The following is a 15,913-nucleotide window of genomic DNA, read 5'->3' as shown; positions in this document are numbered from 1 at the left end:
ATATCATAGATTTATTTCTGGGTCTCTTATTGTTACATAGATCTATCTATTTGCTCATGTACCAATGCCATGAGGTATTCATTGATAGCACATTACAATGTACTATGACATCTGGTAGAGCTAGTCTTACTCGATAATTGTCACATCCCACTCCACTTCAACTCTGGCTGCTTTTAAGATCTTCTCTTTGTCTAGAACGTTCCATAGTTTCTTTGTGATGTGTATTGATATGAATTTCTTTCTTTCTTTCTTCCTTCCTTCCTTCCTTCCTTTCTTTCTTTCTTTCTTTCTTTCTTTCTTTCTTTCTTTCTTTCTTTCTTTCTTTCAATGTTAACCTATTTTTGAGAGAGAGAGTGAGAGAGTGTGAGCAGGGGAAAGGCAGAGAGTGAGGAAGACATAGAATCTGAAGCAGGCTCTAGGCTCCAAACTGTCAGCACAGAGCCAGATGTGGGGTTCAAACCCACTAACAGGGAGATCATGACCTGAGCTGAAGTTGGACACCTAACCGCCTGAGCCCCCCAGGTGCCCCGGTGTGAATTTCTTTTCATTCAAATTTAAGATTCAATATTACTCCTTCACCAATCCATAACCCCATTCTCTTCTCTCCAGCTGACACACCATTTACTCTCTTGAGAGAGACTTTGACAAGAGAGAACTTCTCTATCTTTGGTGTCTCTTATTCTCTCATATTTTCTTTTTTTGCCTCTTTGCACTACCATTCCGAATAGTTTATTCTTACTATCTTCAGTTTTCTAATTCTTCTACTGTGTCTAATCTAATGCCACACCCATTCATTGATTTTTTTTTTTTACTGTATTTTTCTGTTGCTCTATCTTTCATTTCTAGAAGTTCTATTTGGTTTTCCAACCCACCATGTCACGTTTTATTGTTTCCTATTCCTTGCAGATATTTAAAGCTTCTCTTCCATTCATTTAAATAAAATTGGCATAGCTGTTTATGCTCTGTGTTTAAAGAGCCAAAGTTGTGTGAATCACCTCTTCTGTCTCTTTATTTGTGCTGGCATTAACTAATGGTGCCTTGCTTTCTAGTGTGTTTACTAGTCTTCAACTGCAATGCTTACTGCCTATGAAAAATCATTTGTACAAAATCCCCGAGGCCTAGGATGAAAGCATCTGCTCCCAGAGATGATTAGCGTTTGCTTCTGCCCTGTGCTTGGAAGCACTATGGTTTGGTATCACTTTAAACCAAATTCATAGCTTGAAGATTTTTGGGCCACTCCAGTGATATGCCTTTGGGTGGTAAATAAGTGTGAATGCTGGCCAATGGTTTAATAGTGACATCTAACAGAGACATGTGTTTTTTGTTGTGGTGGTGGTTGTTTTCTTTTCCCTACTTTGCTTAGTGGACAGGCAACTCTCCCTAAGGTCCCTGAGGTAGAGGCAAGGGGAACAGGTTTATCTCTGGTTCACCTTTGGGAGTCCCAGCTAATGTGGGGCAAGAGTCTGTTATGAGACCCTTCCTCTGACCTTGGGTGCATCCTGGCCTTTGAGTTCTGTCTTTTTCATCCTGAGGCTCCATTAAAAATCAGAGCCAACTCAATTTAACCTGATCAACAAAGTCACTGATGTCAGATGCTGATCATTCAGTAGGTTCTTGTTATTTGTCATCTTTCCAATGCTTTTTAAAAAAAATTATTTATTTTGAGAGAGAGAGAGAGAGAGAGAGCAGGAGGGACAGAGAGAGAGAGGGAGACAGAATCCCAAGCAGGCTTCTCACTGTCAGTGCAGAGCCTGACATGAGACTCTAATTCACAAACCTCAAGATCTTGACCTTGAGCTGAAGCTCAAGAGTCAGATGCTTAACCAACTGAGCCACCTAGGTGCCCCAACTTTTCAATACTTTTAAGAACAATTTTATTTAATATTTTATTCATTTTTTCATTTTTTTTCAGTGGAAGGGTTAATCTAAATAACCGAGCCCACTATTACCAGAAATGGAATTATGCCTGTTGATTTTTCTTATAAGCTTTAAAAACAGTTTTTCTAGTTTTTAAAATCCTATATATTTATTTGCTACACATAGATTTTTTTTAGAGAGTTGAGGCTTTTGCTTAAAGTCTTCTTGTTTAAGAATATGGTATACCTTTCAATTTCTTCAAATCTTGTTTCTTTTTTCTATATGTTTATTTATTTATTTATTTTGAGACAGAGAGAGAGAGAGAGCAAGCATGAGCAGGGGACGGGAGGAGAGAGACAGAAGGAGAGAGAGAGAATCCTAAGCAGGCTCCATACTCAGCAAAGAGCCTGACATGGGGTTTTATCTCAGGAACCATGAGATCATCACCTGAGCCAAAATCAAAAGTCAGATGTTTAACTGACTGAGTCACCCGGGTGCCCCCAAGTCTTTTGCTTCTTAACAGCATTTTAAAGATGTCACCTTCTACAGAGCTTATATGTTTTTGTTAAATTTTCAGTTTTTGTTTAAATTTATACCTACATGCTTTCTTTCTCTTATATAAATGTGAATATTGAATGTAGAAATTTTCCTCAGAGTTCTGCTCTATTTTATAGGTTCTGATATATGCTAACTTAATTATTTTTATTTCATTATTTAAACCCATCCCTGATAGTAGTATTGTACACGAAAGAGTATTTTAGCTTTTCCAAGTGGAAGGATTTTTTTCTCCCCTAATTTTATTATTAATTTCTAAATTAATTGCTTTGTGATCAGAGAAGTTTTCTATGCTCATTCTAAATTTTGTAATTCATTGAAGTTTTCTTTGTGCCCCTGTCTATACAGTCAATTTTTTGACTATTCCAAGAGTACTTGGAAAAGTATATTCTCATAGTATAGAAAGCTGTGTGTATCAATTAAATTTACTTTATTAATTACATTTTTTGTTGATTTGCACTAAAAGGCATAACAAAAGGGAACTAAAGTCTCTTACATGAAACTTAACATTTTATCAGTTTTGTATACCCAAAATATTTGTCTTCTGCTTTCTGTCTTGAAAGTGGTTTGGTTGGGTATAAAATTCTTTGGTCATATGTTGTGGACGTTGTTTAAATGTCTTTTAGCTCTTCTGAGTGTTGCTATGATGAAACCCAAGGCCAGCCTGAGTTATTTCAAGTCTCTTTATAGGTGACTTGGTCTTGCAATGAATAAGTTCAAAGGATTCCTATGTATCCTTACAATCCAAAAATGTTTCTAGGATTTGACTTGATGTTGATGGTTTTGCATTAATTTTTCCTGCAATGGAGTAACCCCTTTCAGTCTGAATAGTCCAGTCTTTTATATATGAAAGGGTTAACATTTTATATATTAAAACATTATTCCTGTTGCACACTTTCTGTTTTCTTTTTCAGGTCTATTTTATCTACTGTTTGCTTTCCTGCTAATCCTTAACAAACCTTTGTTCATTTCCATTTCGTTCCTTTCCTCCCTCCCATCCTGTGAATACCTGGCATGCATCCAGCAGAATCTACCTCCCTTCTGTGGCCACCATTGTAGTTTTTATTTCTCAGTCACCTTTTTCTGCCAGTTCTTGTCTCACCTCCTTTTCTCTTGCTCAATATTTCCTGAACTATTGTCTATCTGGGCTCTGGGTTTTTGTTTTGTTTTGCTTTGAGCTCCTGTTTTTTTGAAGATGATTGCTTCACTAAGTTGTTGGGTTTTTTTTTTTTTTTTTTCTTTTTAAATTCATGACAGTCTTTTGGGTCCCAAATTTCATCTGTTTTGTGAGAATATTTTTCTACTGAATCTTTTTCAAATCTTCTTCATTTGTTTTTCTCACTTGTTTCAGCCTTTCTCATGTACAGGTACTGTGCTGGTTCCTTTCTGGTTATTCATCTTTAAGTGAGGTGAGGCTTCCTGAATCAGCTATTTGCAAGAAATGTATGTGAGGAGAGAGCCCAGGGCCATATTCTGAGCTAAAAGGAATTCACCTTGAACATGAGGCTGGGATGGTGAGAGACAACTTTTCGTTGTCAACTTGTAGCCTCTCCTCCTGCAGTGATTGGCAGTCACCAGGCTGCACACGAGGAAATCTCCCTACTTCCCCTGACTGGCCAATAGACTAAATAATGAACTTTTTCACTATTAGAATATCTGAGTTATCAAATTGCTTTGTTTTCTGGAACTGTGATCACATAACACTTACCCTTGGGAGAATGATCCTCCAGAAAAAGGACTACATTTGATCTTCAGGTGCCACCCTCATCATCACTGTCCTTGTAGCTTCAGCCTCCTTCTTCAATCCACTTAAAAGACTACGACATGGAACATGTGAAAGGTGAAGAAATTTCCAGAATAGTATAACTTCTGTTAAGGGGAAGTTCCTGATAGAATGGCCACCAAATACCTAAAGATTAAATTTTCTATTTGAGATAAGAAGTTACCTATTGTTCTTGAAAAAAGTCTCATCATATTTCAGTTATATCCTCCAGGAAGATAGCCCATCCTAGAAAATAAAGTCACCAGACTCTGCTATAGCTGGGGCTTTGGGGAATAAAAGTAGGGGCACGGGTCAAATGGGATTTCCAGTGCACTATCCCAGCAAGATAGTCAGAAGGAATAAACCAAAGATCATGACTGGGAGAACACTTAAGTTTTATCAAGCTTTATTATATCTATATACTATATATTTAAGTATTTGCAATATTATCTATTTATTTTTATAGATATGTATGTATGCATTTCCTATTTGTTTTAGTCAGAGATATTCAGAGTTCAGCTCTCCAAATGAAAAAGTCTTTGCTTCCCTGAAACATCAAAGAAGCACCTAGAGAGATTATGGGAACAGAGTTACTACTAATCCCTGGGCTCCTACAATGTGTTAAGTATGTTATATGTAGTTTATACATTGAAATTAATTTATATTTTATTTTTATCTGTGTAAATATTTTTTTACTTTATTTTTAATTTTATTTTATTGTTATAACAACACTTACCATGAAATCTACCCTCTTAACAAATTTTTAAGTGTACCGCACATTATAACTATAAGTACTAATCACCAGGGAAATGTAATTGAAACCACAGTGTGATATAACCTCACACCTGTCAGCATAGCTGTTTTCAAAGAAAACATAAGGCAACACGTGTGGAGAAACTGGAAATCCTTGTACACTGTTGGTGGGAATGCAAACTGGTACATCCACTATGGAAAACAGTATGGAGGCTCCTCAAAAAATTAAGAATAGAACTGCCATATGACCCAGCAATCCCACTTCTGGGTATTTTTCTAGAAGAATTGCATTCAGGATCTTGAGTAGATATTTGCACTCCTGTGTTCATTGCAGTACTATCTGCGAGAGTCAAGGTATGAAAATAATCTACATGTCCATCGACAGATGAATGGATAAAGAAGATGTGGTGTTTACATAGTGGAATACTATACAACCTTCAAGAAAGAAGGAAGTTCTGCAATGTGCAACAGCATGGGGGACCTTGAGGGCATTATGCTAAGTGAAATAAGCCTGCGTGATTCCTCCTACTCATTCTTTATCACAACTCTGCACAGCATTATGAATAGCTAACATTTTGCAGATGTAGTACTCAAAGCTCAGAATGGGTAAGAAATATGCCAGCCAGAGCCATCCAGCAAGCAAGGACGGAAGCTGGGATTCAAATAGATTCCAAAAAGCCCCTTCTATACTATGCTCCCAAGGGGTTCAGGTGCCCCTGGTGCTCCAGAGGACAGGAGAGTGGGCGGAGCCTAGGATGCTGCAGGGGGTCAGGCCTGGTCCTGAGAAAGGGCCAAGGGTCCAGGGGGAGACTTGCCCAGGGAACGCAGGGTGCTGGGATCTCTGTACCTCCCTCCTCTAGCCCCCAATTTTGCATCACCACCAGACAGCTGTTTGAAATACTACAGTTCCAATCCCCATGACTCTTTTGGAATTCTTCCACCATCCCCACGGCCTCATAGTCCCTGTATGGGAAATTGTGCTTTAGAGAGATGTCGTGAATATTCAGGAACAGTGATTATAAATCTTTTGGCAAACAGACAGTCCTATAGAAATGTTAAATAACCGTATGTTCCCATTTAACTACATTTATAGCATTTGGATGGAACTGAGACATTTTGCCTCTTATTTAGGACTTATACTATTCGGTATTTGTAAAGAAATCATCAGCCACTTCTTACATAAGGCAGAAGAGAAGTTCTTTTCATCTTCATGCCCTCTGTTCTAGAGAAGGTTTTTGTTTTTGCTTTTGTTTTGTTTTGTTTTATTTGTTTTTGTTTTTGTTTTTCTGTCTGCTCTGAGTGCCCTGTCATTGGTTGCGTCTGTTACAAACAGTCTCTTAATTTTGTGACTTACACCTATCAAAAGACTTCATCAATTCATTGTCTTTTTGAAGGCATTTATAGGTCATTAAAAAAATCTAAATTCTGTAGAGTTAGCCTTCATTGTAGATGATAACATTTAACATGATCTCTTTCTACATGGTTCCATCCTGTTGTGCAACAATACCCTCCTCTCACCCCAAAATTAGAGTATGTAGCTCCAAAATCCAATTACCCACATAAACTTGGGACCTGTTATCTGGATAAATGATATCCATAAGTGTTCCAAGAAACTTTAACCTTAATAACTTCTTAATAATTAATAGCTCTAAATTAATCTAAAGAGCCTTTCCCTAGAGTTGCCAAAAAAGAATACAATTTAACTACTTTGAGAGCCTTTACTCTGTTCCCATCCCACGCTTCCATGAAAAGTTCCAAAGAGATGCAGAGGAAAGGTGGAGAGTCAGAGGAGAATGAAACGAAGTGAGGGCTGGTGATTACAAACTGTACAATCAACCATCCACTTCCCTGAGCTTGAGTCTGCCCTTTACATTCTTCTTAAAGCTGGAGGTACTTCTGTTTTTTCTCTCCTCAGTGGAGCGTCCATGAATAGTTTCCTTCTCCTGGAATGCCATTAAATTGCAATCATCTTCCCTCATAAAGTCTTTCTGGAGGCCACCAGATAGACCGTTATCTTTGTCACCTCCTCGCTGATACAATCTGTAAGGGCTCTCTCCTCTCAGAGCCCAAGGCTCACTCCCTGCTGTGTTATATCTGGTAGGCCCCCAGTACAAAGTTTTGGGGGGGGGGTCTGGAGTTCAGTCATGCCTCACCCGGCTCTTCTGCATCTTTAGTAAACTAAGTTAGTACCAACATGTCTTAAAGCAATCAGGTCTTCATTTATACCCTTTAAATATCGGTAGACAGTTATCATGGCCCTCAGTCCAGAAACATGCTAACCCCTTCTGCCTTCTCCCAGAAAATGCACATGAACAGTGTTCATGTTGTTTTGGAAGACCTTAGATGGCACCAAACAGATTCTGATTCCCTTGTCAACAGAAACAGAAAGTGAATTTGTCTTACCCCGTGCACAGAGAAGCTTTTCTTCATAGTAATTTGTAGTGTCGCTGATAAACAATGGGGAGATTGTCAAACAGCAATCATAAAGCATAAATAACATTTAATTTAAGCCGCCTTGTATGCTGCTAATATGTCTTCTTTAACTTTTGTCTGCAAACTGTTTTCCTACCTCTATTTCTTTTGGCTTTATCTTCTGGTAAAATGCATAAATCTATACTTTGTAGCAAATTTCACTACAGCAAACTCTGATTCCACTGCAAGTTCTTCAAGGACAGTGATTATAATAGTAATTCCTGTGTGTGTGTGTGTGTGTGTGTGTGTGTGTGTGTGTGTGTGAGACAGAGAGAGAGAGAGAGAGAGAGAGAGAGAGAGAGAGAACATGTCAAATAAGTGAGTGAATGAATACATAAGTGAATAAATGAATAGAAATTGCAAAAGGGAATCATCAGGATATAGGAGATGGTAAAATTTAAAAACAAGGAAGAAAATCTGGTCACATTTCCACATTCACTGCTGATGTTGTATTATGACTGAAACCAGTCCTAAAAAGGTGTGATGACATGTGGCAAATTGCTGGTTTTGGAGACGAACGGTCTTTACCTTGAATCCTGGCCCCATGGTCTACTGGCCTCCTAAACCCCTCTGAGCCTCAGTTTTCTCTTCTGTATGAGGCCGTTCAAACAGCCATAACATTCACCTTGCAGGATTTAGGATTCACAATAGATTAATGTCCCAAGGGCTTGCCGCTCTGCCCACCACAGGGAGTGCTTAATAAATGGTGTAATTATCTCTGAATGGCATCCTAGTAAGTGTTGAAGTGAAGAAATTTCATATTTTGGCTAAAGTATGTATTCCACAGATCTGTTCTCTCACCTCTCCTACTTCTTACCCATTGTTTTTTAATCCTTTATGTTCATTTTACTGAAGTAATTTCAGTTCTCCTTTCAGCAGAGGATTCAGAGCTTCACAATCCCCAGAGGGGATAAAGGCCATGTTAAGTGATGCCTTTGTTGTATCTTGACCAGCTTCAGAGGGGGGCAGTGGCAGAGACCCGGGCGTTCCAGGAGCCCTGCCCCGTGCTGTATTCGGAGTCCTCTTATATTACCACTGTTCCTGGTTTTTGACGATAAGACTGCACTAGATACGTGAAATAAAGGACAGCGTTCCAACAATCAAAGGATCAACTCTCAACATAAATAAGAAGTACATAAATAATAGTAGGAGACAGGCCAGTGAACATTTTTCAAATTCTAAGGGATATCATTTGAATGGTCTCTCTTCCAGAATTTCTTATCTGAAGTTGAAAAAAGATTCTTGGAATCCTTTCTGCCAATAAAACTTGGAAGTTTTGCAACAACACCAACAGGGCAAGCAACTTAGACGTGAGGCTGCCGTGTTGCCTGTAGGTTCGGCCCGGGTCCCACCCTGTCTGTCCCATGGAAGCAAATCTGCACAACTAGGATTACCCTGCACACCACCACAACTGACAAGAGGGCCAAGAACAGACAAAGGAGCCAGGAGTAGCTTGTGGGAAAGCAGGAAGTGGCGGGGCAGTTTAGCTGAGAGATTTGGAGACTGAGGGCTTAATATGATTAAGAAAATAATGAACCCCCAAATTAACAGCTGTTAGCCAGAGAGACCTCACCATAAAATACTGTTTTTATTTTAGGTTCAATTGTCTAAGCAGGGGTTGGAGATGTCTCTGCAAGACAGGCTACTTGGCATAGTTGGGAGCCCTGGAGCTGCCGTAAGCACAGGGCACGAAGCCCCTGGACGGAGAAATCGCTGAGCCAGGCCCTGTGGTCAGCTGTACAAGAACTGCCTCATTCAAGCCTCAAAAAGCCCCGTGAGTAAAGCACTGTGGCTGTTGTCCCATTTTACAGAAGGGGAAACTGAATGCAGGGATATTAAGTGACCACCAAACTCATACAGGGTTAGGATTCACATTCCAGCATAGGGCCACACTCCTAACCACTGCGCCATCCCGCCTCCTGCAGGGGGACCTTAGCAACTGGGAAAGAGGATGCAGCGCCGTGTTAGGTGAACTTGGATGATAGCTACACGTGCCTTGTCCCAGGCCTGAGATACAGGGCTGTCGAAAGTGCATTTTCCGCTCAGGCATGGTGGGTGGAGATGTGGAGATTACAGTATGTTCGTGGGGAAGAGGAAAGAGACTTGGTGAGGGATGGAATGTGGACCAGTAAGGTGTGTGCATAGCACACAGACGTGTCCATACACACCCACGCACCAGTTCATAAGAAGCCCCAGGTAAGTTGGTAGGGGTGGTTCTGCCTCTCTTCACACACACCTCTTTTTTCTACACCAATTTCACCTTGCCCGATTCCTTGCTTAACACATTCTTACCGCCCTTTTGCCATCTTCACCGCCCCCCCCACACCGCCCCGCCAAGTCCTGACTGCCCAGTTGGAGCAGATTCCTTTCCATTATCTGCATATCCAAATTTTCAGCTTACTTATCCTATCCTCATGCCCAAAATCCTGGCTGAATTTGTTAAGACTGAAATTAAACCACAACATAAAAGGAAATTAATGCTGAATAGAAGTAGTACTTTAAAAAAACAAATTCATGAGCTTCAGTGTCATTCTGACTTCTGGAAACTTCTTCCCATGAAACTCATATATCTTCTGAGCTTAACACTCTGGTCGTTATGATCACTTTACATTTTTACCTCTTCCAACTGGGTTTTTGCAACTTGGAGATCAAGTTTGTTGCGTAACAACATTAACAGCTAATAAATTAGGCTCCCCCCTGCCATTTGCTTGAGCAGGGCTGGCGGAGTCAAGTCCTCACGGAATTTGGGAGGAACTTACTCTGGGTCTGATCCTCCACTTGGGCTATAAGGTCAGGATTCCACGCTGGAGCTGTGCCATTCTTAATGAGGGGGTGGATCCGAGACTCGCCAAGGTGTGAGTCCATATGCCCTTCTCCAAAACTCTTTGAACCGCTGTGACTCAGAATTGTTTAGACTTCAGGGAAGATATGTGCATTTGCTGCACATTACGTAACATCTCCCACAGGGGTCTGAGGCAGCACCCCTAATCAAACACATTAATGTTTCCGTAGCTAAATATATAAATATTCACTTTAAGTGGGATACATGTAAAATATAAATAGTCTGATATTATCACAATATAAACAACATAATATAACAAATAATGGAAACATAAATATTTAACATAATATAGATATAAATATTAAAATAATAAATAATGTAAGTAGAAAACATAAATAATCAATTTGGGCTAGTTTGGACTGTCAAAGTAATTCTAGATGAGGTTGTTGTTGCCAAATGAGTTATCAAAACCCTTTTGGTTTTGAAGTTTTTGGATTTGGGGTTTCACGAAGAAGAGGTTGTAGGCTTGTTAAGGCAAATAGCTGCCGTTTCGCGCCCTCACATGGTCTCCTGGGATCCCGATATGCACCTGCATGGGAGGGAACTGTTCACAGCTCCATGTTACGGATGAGGAAACTTTGAAGTGGAAAGTCTAGGAACATGGCCCGAGGTCTCAGCATTAGAGAGAGGATTCAGACCTGGAGTATCTAAGCCCATGGAAGGCCCATCCTCTTGCTACTACAATGTTCTCCCCAGAAGAAAATAACCAGCTTGACGGATTTCTTCCTTAAGATGACAGCTTTCTTTACCCCACCTGTCTGACAAACAGGCTCCTGGCTACTTGGCTTTCTCAGCTGTCCTCACTTAGCATTATTACCTCTTAGGACTGTCAGGTTGACGCTGATCGCCAGCTCTTTATGCAGGGCCTCTTTAGATTTCTTACTAAAAATATTTTTAAATAGTTGAGTGCCCCAGACATTCTTGAAGCAGTCATTTCCTTCCCTTCTCCTTTATTAATGGGCTAATTTCCTTCGCCTCTCCAGTGCTGCTCTGAGGCACTTGTGGAAGGCCTGTTTATTGCCTTTGGCTGACACTACCTTTCTCCTTCTCCACTCCCAACTTTATCTTCTCCCTGCCAGCAGAACCAACCTTTGTTCCTTTCCTCCTTTGGGCTTCCCTCCCCTGCTCTACATTTTCCTGGGGGGTAGTCTTCCCCTCCACGGGGGTGGGGGGTGTTCTGAACACTGGCTCCCCAGCCTGTTAAATTGTGATCACTCCTGCCCTCCTCATTCTGAGAGGTTTTGGGCCGTGGCTGTGGTGAAGTCACAGTCTGGGTTGAAAGTGTCCAAGATCTGTGTGAAAAAGCTGATCATATTAAATTTTCTTTTGCATTTCAACGTTTTGCAGGGCACACACTGGGATGCACACCCTTAAACAGGCAGGGCCTGGGCCTTTTCTTATTTGAGACCCAGTGAGGAGCTCCTCACTGCTTTGTGAGGACGCAAGTGTGGTCAGTCAATACCGAGGGGACCCGTAGCCGATTTGGCTTCTGCTCTCTCCCAGCCCTCTCTTAAGGAGCCCCCGGGATTCTTAGGAAAGACCGGCCAAGGGTGGGACAGATATGGTCCATCAGCTCACTGCTGTAATTGAGTGACCACCCCCCACCCCGCAAGCAAGCTTTACTTAACCTTTTTTTCCCCTTCATATTCTCATAGAAGATGGGAGTCCTGAGAATATCACTCCAATTCTGACACCAAGTCCAATGTATGTGTGTGTGTGTGTGTGTGTGTGTGTGTGTGTGTGTGTGTGTGTTTTCACACCACCAAGCAATCCTCCAACACTAGCCGGGTGACCTGCTATTGAACTCAAATCTGACACTGTCTACCCGGAGGTAGTGTCAGGTCCCTCAGGTTAAGGGTTCAGCCCCATGAGACTGCCCCCCCTCCTACTTCAGATGCCAATCCCAAGTCCAGATTGTCACCCACCTGTGCTTCTAACCCGCGGGCTAGAGATCGGAAGGTCCCTCCTTCTGGGGCTCAATTAATTTGCTAGAGCGGCTCACAGAACTCAGAGAAACGTTACTTATGTTTACCAGTTTATTATAAAAGAATATATGTGAGGACCAGTCAGATGGAGGAGATGCACAGGGCCAGGTGTGGGGAAAGCTTGGGGCTGCCATGCTCTTGGAGCATTACACTCATTCACCAACCTGGAAGTGTTCCGAACCCTGTCCTTTTCCTGGTTTTTATGGAGGCTTCATTACATAGGCATGATTAGCTAAGTTATTGGCCATTGGTGATTGAACTCACTCTCTAAACTTTCCTCCTCAGAAGTCAGAGAGGGTGGAACTAAAAGTTCCAATCTCTAATTACAAGGTTAGTTCTTCTGGTAACCAGTCCCCATCCTTAGGTTACCCAGGGTCTTTTCAAAAGTCACCTCATTAACATAAAAAAAGACTCTTTCCCACTTCTCATTTAGGAAATCCCAAGGGTTTTAGGAGCTTTGTGCCAGGAATGTGGACAAAGACCAAATATATATTTTAAAGACAAAAATATATATATATGTTGTGGAATATTGAACACTATTCACTTCAAAGCTGATAGAAGCATCAGTTACCATTTGATTATTCATTCTATAGGTAAGGAAATAGGATTGCATATCTCGCCCAGGGCAGGGCCAACCTACAGGTAGGGCTGGGACTAGAATCTAAGGGTAAGGATTCTCAGTTAGTACTCGTGCTAGGGTGAGCAATCGGCCTGGTTTTCCAGGGACCTTTTTAGTTTTAGCACCAAAGTTCTGCTTCTCAGAAAACACTTCAGCCCAGCTGGTCACCCTAAACCTCTGGCCTTCCTGAGCCTTGTTGCTTTATTGATCAAAACAGTATGTTTGCTGTCTTCATAGCTTTTTACAGTGGAGAAAAAAAACCTTCAGATGCCAATCTTTGTATATAGGTAACATTTTAAGTCACTGAAACCTAAAATTTCACAAAATAAGCATTTTTCAGTTGGCCGGTTTTTTCTTTCTTTCTTTTTTTTTTTTTTTAATACTTACCTTCCATGTCCTATCTTATTAGATTATTTCAGACCTAATGAGTAATCTGCTACTGGCTCTTCAGAGGGCGGTGATGCATTTTCAAGCTGATTGAGAATGAATTCAGTGCTATTCAACAAAGAAATTTCACAAAGTTCTAACTAACTTTTGAGGAGTAGCTTACAATCTGCCAGACTTTAATTCCTCAGGTTTGAGAAAGTTTGGCCTTCTGGAAGACATTATAAGGAGGCCTTGTTGCACAGCACATTGATGGCGTGGAAGAGTACTATGCAAACTAAAACATGAAATGATGTTATTAATCCAAATATCTTACCACAATGATTGTTTCTTTTGGAAGAGAGTGGATAAATCCAGGATTTCACTTGGCCTGAAATATGCAGGTACTCAAGAAAAGTGATTATTGCTCCCACAGGTTCAATCTATAACAAATGTTTATTGCATGCTTAATATATTTTTGTCACAGTTGGCTACAGAAAAGTCACAGAGAACAAGATTTATTTCTAATCTTTGAGATAGTTATGAGGGCTCTATGGACATAGGGAGAATACTTCCACAAAACTGTGTTTTTGAGGGGCACCTGAGTGGTTCAGTCGGTTGAGCATCTGACTTCAGCTCAGGTCATGATCTTGCAGTTTGTGAGTTCGAGCCCCACATCCAGCTTACTGCTGTCAGCTTGTCAGCACAGAGACTGCTTCAGATCCTCTGTCCCCCTCACTCTCTGCCCCTCCCCCACTTGTGCCCCCCCCAAATAAATACATTTTTTTTAAAAAAACCTATGCTTTTGAAATTAAAAAGTAAAAATTGGTCTTTCAGCCATCATTCAATATGGCCTTGCTGGGTCTGGAGTGACAGAATCCTGTTAAAATTTCTCTATAAACCTTTGGTATAGAGGTCAGAGTGGGTAGCTTATTGTTCACCAAAACATTCTTAATAAACTACTAGCTAAGAATCATTTGTAAATTTGGGGGCCAATTTGGCTTTGAACTATCAATATAAATAGGTTGGTGCCCATGTTACATGCCCCTTACTGAAAGGAGAGAATACCTCTTTGCAAGGCTGAATTTAATTTCCAAGATGAGACAGAACTGTGAACATGGAAAACTGCTGTTAAGGAATGAGGTACATCCAAATTTGAGGAATTTTGAAAGAATCCTTGTAGGAGAGTTGGATGAGATTCCTCTTTTGGCGACATGAATACCTAGAAGATTAATTAGCCTAAGTTATTGTAAAACACCTTGAAAAGATAGGGAAAAGCAGAAAAGATCTACTACTGGAAAGGAAATCGATTAGGCCACAGCTACGCAGGATTGTCAGTGGCCACACACAGAAATCAGCCTCAAAAATGGACTGCATCTCAGACCGTGGGGTCTGAAAAATGCAGCAGACTCCTGCAATGCCGATCTGGAAGAGAAATTCCCCCAGGACCAACATTTATGCAGTTGTTCTTAGTTATTTTATTCATTCGCATCATCTCTCTCTCTTCCCCATATTTCTCATCTTCAGAAAACTTTTAGAAGTTGCTGGCTTCTTCTTGGAGTACTGCAAATATAAAATGGTCCTTTGACAAAGCTAATATGTTGAAAATGAACTTTTAAAGAACTCTGAAGAGCATTCATTCTTTCAGGAATGGCATTTGTGCTTTTGAGCTCTATTATGGCACCCAAACACTACTATAAAAGAAAATGACCCCCTGGATAGAAGGGTCTGAAGATTCCCTGCTCTTGGAGAGCCATGACTGAGGATCCATGGCACCAGGTACTCCAGGAGCAGAACCCATACAACTTGGGGGTTGGTCTGGTCCACCCACTGCCTTTTGGGTTCAAAACTATTTCTTAAAGAGAATGAGATTTTTCATGTTTTAGCTAAAATCTCTAGAAAAACAAAACCCCTGGAAACTGCATATTTTGATTGGCTTGTTTTTATTTTTATTTTTCACTATATGCTAATGTATTAGTTTTTGTTTGTTTTTGGCCAACCCCTGAAAATCAGTAAGTCATTTCAAGAAAATAATAAAACACACCATTGAAAACTTCCTGTGTATCTTTCTGGTCTCTTCTACCACCCAAATATCTAGGTTTGCTATAGTCCCAGAGGAGCCTGGCTTGATTTGCCTTTGCTCTGTAGTTACATCTGCCTGGAGGCAGTCCCTACTTCTATCTCCAACCTCCTGATTTTGTATCTCCCAGGTCCCAGCTGACTTGCCATTTTCTCCATGTCCTCCTCCTCACAGTTGGGAAGAATCTATCTGTTGGTGTTGTTCTTATTTGTATTTTTCTAACTTCTAGTAGAATGGAACATTTTCATCACCACTGGTAATCTTCCTCCTATGATATGTGTTCATGTCCTTTGCCCAATTTACTATTGGAAACTTGTCTACTGTAATAATCATAAATTTATTTTTTATAAAAGATACTGATCTTGTCCTACCATGAAAGTTATGGTTATCCTTGAGTTTTTTTGTTAACCTTTCATTTTTGGTTTACAGTGGTTTTGAAATGCATTAATTTTTATTTTTATTTATTTTTTTTTAATTTTTTTTTCAACGTTTATTTATTTTTGGGACAGAGAGAGACAGAGCATGAACGGGGGAGGGGCAGAGAGAGAGAGAGACACAGAATCGGAAACAGGCTCCAGGCTCTGAGCCATCAGCCCAGAGCCTGACGCGGGGCTCGAACCCACGG

General features: G+C 40.6%; 1 long non-coding RNA gene across 1 annotated transcript in view; it reads left to right on the top strand.

The window, feature by feature from the left end:
- Nucleotides 1-13,220, top strand: part of LOC113602214 (uncharacterized) — a 61,484-nt gene extending 48,264 nt beyond the window's left edge. Inside the window, exons 5-6 of the long non-coding RNA XR_008291786.1 lie at nt 5,262-8,847; nt 8,997-13,220. This is a non-coding gene — a long non-coding RNA (uncharacterized LOC113602214). The remainder of the gene's footprint in view (nt 1-5,261; nt 8,848-8,996) is intronic.
- Nucleotides 13,221-15,913: the final 2,693 nt, after the last annotated feature.

The sequence above is a fragment of the Acinonyx jubatus genome, chromosome D3, assembly GCF_027475565.1.
Source record: "Acinonyx jubatus isolate Ajub_Pintada_27869175 chromosome D3, VMU_Ajub_asm_v1.0, whole genome shotgun sequence".
In the NCBI taxonomy this organism is placed as follows: Eukaryota; Metazoa; Chordata; class Mammalia; order Carnivora; family Felidae; genus Acinonyx; species Acinonyx jubatus.
Note: the sequence above shows the minus strand (reverse complement) of the source record. Positions and strands in the feature narration are given on the sequence as shown.